The 4,720-nt window shown below is 37.4% G+C and overlaps 1 non-coding gene across 1 annotated transcript; it reads right to left on the reverse strand.

Annotated features, from left to right (window-relative positions):
- Positions 1 to 319: 319 nt before the first annotated feature.
- On the reverse strand, positions 320 to 391 carry Trnag-ccc (transfer RNA glycine (anticodon CCC)). The gene has a single exon. It is a non-coding gene; the product is annotated as a tRNA-Gly (tRNA).
- Positions 392 to 4,720: the final 4,329 nt, after the last annotated feature.

Consider the following 4,720-nt stretch of genomic DNA (forward strand, 5'->3'; position numbering starts at 1 on the left):
CGTTTAACTGCCTATAACTAGTATGTTGTTAAAACCGACACAGAGATTGTGTACTTTCTAACATGATGGACGGATAAATGCAAGCCATGTCATACTGTTCATTCCAGTGCATCTTCTTGTCGTGTGGGTTGTGAGGTGGAATACCAGCTTCATCAACCCTGATGTCTAGTTTACGATTACTCATTTACATCAGTAAATAGTAACCGGGACCAACAGCTTGACGTGCCTTCCGATGCACGGATCTTAATTTCGGACAATCAGGTGATCAGCCTGTAATGTCCTAACCAAACTAGGGATCACAAAGTGATTTTTTGTGATATGTCCCCATCGGGATTCGAACCCGAGGTCTCCGGATCGGGAGTCCAACGCTCTACCACTGGACCACAGAGGCCGTTACATGATATCATTCCAGTGCATGATATCAACCGCAGAACTGTAATACTAAGAGTAACCACTACCACCACCACTAACACAGGGAATGATGAGATCGGCCATTGACCTCGCAACCCACACGAGAGAATATTAAGAATACCAAGAGTGGTTTCAAGTTGTCTCCTATAGGTTTATGGTTCTGTACACCCCGATTGGAGTACAGGCGCGAGTTGCGTCCGTTTGTCTGTGTTAGCTACTTCTCTAATTAGTAACAACTTTAATTAGGGAAATATTTGCTGTTACATTTTGGAATTCAACTTTAAATTTCATTACCACAGCTATGTGTAATTTTCTAATGAACAAACTTGAAGTAACGGATGATAGAATGATGGTGGATGTGCTTTTGGTACTTATACATTAAAAGCAGAGGGGGTCTAATCACACACATACACATACACACGCACGCACGCACACACACACACACACACACACACACACACACACACACACACATGCTCTAGAAAATAATCTACGGTTTTCTTGGACACGCAGCTCTCTTCATACAAAGGTACTAAAGTCGCGCCTCCAAGTCCTTAACGGATGGGAGCAAGTATAAGCATAAAGAGCCTATGTGTATTTTTAAAGTGTAAAATGCAACATCTATTTTTTTCCCTTTCAAGGAAATCACCACTTACATTGAATTCTCGAACTTTTAACTTAAGTCGAGTTCTAACTGATCCATAATAACGACTCAAAGGTACTTAAATATTTGTTGCCGAACATCACTTGCAAACTTTATAACTTTTCAATTACAGGTTGCTGATCGAACTTTAGTACTTATAACCATTATTATAAAATTCCTCATTGAGTAAGTTAAAATCCCCCTTTATGGAGATGATTTGTTTAAGAGGAACTTTGTGAAAACAACAAACTCTTTCGTTACTTTTCATTTGTTAACTTTGGGTGTTATGCGAAATATTGCTTCTTGGACTTGGTTGATTCTTAATAGACGTGACCCAGACGTGCTCAGGACGGCATTAACTACTTGACCGGACAAATAGGAATGGCCAAACTGGTATAGTCTTCAATTTTGTACCGGGTGAGAGCCCTCAGCGCTCTACATTAGACAAAATGTCTTAGGCTGTTTTTGCGCTTAATAGATGTGTTGCGAACTCTTCGTAGGTTTTGTAATCTTTTTATATTATTATGTTTTTTTTGTTTTTTTTCAACAGCCTCCGTGGTCTAGTGGTTAGAGCGTTAGGCTCACGATCTGGAGGTCCGGGTTCGATTCCCGATGGGGACATTGTCGAAATCACTTTGTGAGACTGTCCTTTGTTTGGTAAGGACTTTTCAGGCTTGAATCACCTGCGATTGTCTGAAAAAGTAAGATGATTCCGTGCTTCGGAGGACACGTTAAGCCGTTGGTCCCGGCTATTAGCCGTAAAAACACCTCCACCAACCCGCATTGGAGCAGCGTGGTGGAGTATGCTCCATACCCCTCCGGTTGATTGAGGGGAGGCCTGTGCCCAGCAGTGGGACGTATATAGGCTGGTTATGTTATGTTATGTATGTTTTTTATATTTATTCTCTTTTGACGTTTGGTTTGTTGATTTTGTTTTTGCTTCTTGTCGTTTGCTTTTTTGGTGACTGGTGAAAATATATTAAATAATTCTCAAAGCTAAGTATCTGTTATTCCTTCATTTCATATAGTTATACAGTCCACTTCATATTCATCAGCTAACACCGTAGCTCACAAGATGATTCCATCTAAGGCTTTTGAACCTACAATAAGTCATATGAAATAGAGTGGGTATGTCCATCTTATTCTATCGTGTGGGTTGTGAGGTGGATTACCAACCCCATCAACCAATGATGTCTATGTAAGTGTAAGTATTTTATTTTATTGTTGTTTAATTCCCGCGTGAACAAAACATTAGAAAAGTATTTCGCTCTGAATGAGGGTGTACGAGCGAACTCGCACATTGCCGCGTTAGCGTTTAAATATTTGATCTAAATTTGCATTATATTGAAACCATCTTTCACCGGCCCATCTTAGAAATAGTTTTATATCAATATACAGTGTTAAAACCTTTTATCAGTTTTTCCTTTCTATCAGAACTATCAGTCGCTGTGTGGATATTAATATAACGTATTTTATCCTATAGTATTTATTGGAAACTATTGTCATATCTACATGTAATGTCATATTTAATTATAATATATACGTCTGTTAAATGGGTATATGTATGTATGTATTTATATTTATATATTTCTATTTATTTATTTTACTTTTATTTGTTTTTTTTTTATTTATAGTATTTATTATTTTATACTAGATGTTGCACTGTCCCGCACCAAATTGTAATAATGTTTCCTATCCACTGGTTGCCTGGAAGAAATTGCTGCTTAGCAATAAGGCCGCCAGATTGTACTGTATCTATCTTCATCTGTGTGAATCTGTTTTGTATGTTGTGTGCAATAAAGTATATTTGATTGATTTGATTGATTGATTGATCAGTCTATGGTCAGGACAACCGTTCCCTGAACAGAGGGACTGCCCAGTCTACGTTCACCAACAACAACATAGATGGCGTTGTACAGCTTTAACGTGATAATTACCTATTTTGTCATTACTCGGGTAAGTACATAATTATTCCAAAATACAATGCAATGAGAGATGCCGGAGAGGAAATATGATTGGCCACCTGATACGACACGATTCATTTATAACAAACATAGAAGGAAAAATTGAAGGGAAGAGAGGAAGGGGTAGACCTAGGATACAATACAATACAAATACACTTTATTGCACCAAACTAAAAATAAATAATTACAAAAAGTCTCTTAATTAAGTACATGGCAAATGGCGGCCTTATCGCTTAAAGCGATAACATAACAACACAACACAACAACAACACAAACACACAACACAACAAGGAAGGATAACATTTATGAAACAAATAAAAGAGAAGGTGCAGGTCGTGTCGTATCGGGAGGTGAAGGGCGGGAAGAAGAGAGGAATGGCGATTACTCCACCGACAAGAGCGCAGCTCTTAAATAGAGAGAGAGACAATGCAATGGCAAAAGCATATATGAAATAATTGTTGCTTGATATTTCGTTCACATTATGTGTAGAATAATGTTGCTACCAGTATTGCTTCTCTTTATTTTGATCAGAATAATAATGGGTGGAAGATGTAATTGTACCTGGGTGTATTAAAAGGGGTCATCATGTTATACCCAAACAGATAAAAGATGCATATGTCGATTATCCATGAAAATAGAAGGTTAAACGACAGAAAATTCACATACAAAAAATACTTTATTCAGTAGGTAACATAGTTCCTTTACACTTTGAATCGTCAAAAACTGTACAGCGCCCTCTATATTGTATTTATGAACACGTAGATCAGCTTTCGATGGTGCGGAATACGAAGATAATCGAGGAAGCATTAAGAAAATAGAAACACTGTACTGTAAATAACTGAGCGCATTTTATCTTTACTCCCAGTACAACAGAGAAGGTTACCTTTTGGTGTACAATATATATTATGTGACCTACATGAGCTGCCTCGTCTTATCGTACCACCGCAGGGCACGAAATACAATCTTCTACTGTCCCACTGCGGTATATATTTGTAAAATAGGATTTCACCCCAATTTGAAGATCGCGTTTCAACTTACATATTTAATAATACATACAACAAAACATGTTTTTAACATTTTCATCCAGTCTAATATTTAGATGTGTATAAATAGACATCGTTACATGTCACAAAAATCAAATATACACAGAAAAAACACACATTTCTTACGAATACTGTATATATGTTAGTGACATCAATGAGGGATGATACAGACTAAAATTTTCATGAATTTTCCGACAGGAAATTGCACTTGATATCGACTCAGAATCATGGCCTAAATCATCCCCCACAGTATTTGTTACGGTGACATTAACACCCATAGGAACTTGTAAAGTGACATCGTAAGGAATACTGAAGGGGATGACACAGCTTATTATTCCGAGTTAATATCAAGTGGAATTTTCCATCGCAAAAGCATAGATTGAATTGAAAATAATTTAAAAAACACAAAAAAGAACATGAATTTTTCGACGGAAAATTCCACTCGATATTCGTTACGATGTCACTTTTTTTTGACGTAACTTATTGTAGATTTTCTGCTGATGGCATTAACTACTTGGCCGGACAAATAGGGAGCGCTGAAGGCTCTCACCCGGGTTACGATGTCACTAACACTGTGTATAAATATACAAAAATAACTCTCCGATGCATCGGACGCCCTCTGGGTAGTTTGAGAAAACATTATTACCCTTTGTAGTTGA

The sequence above is a fragment of the Pectinophora gossypiella genome, chromosome 18, assembly GCF_024362695.1.
Source record: "Pectinophora gossypiella chromosome 18, ilPecGoss1.1, whole genome shotgun sequence".
In the NCBI taxonomy this organism is placed as follows: domain Eukaryota; kingdom Metazoa; phylum Arthropoda; class Insecta; order Lepidoptera; family Gelechiidae; genus Pectinophora; species Pectinophora gossypiella.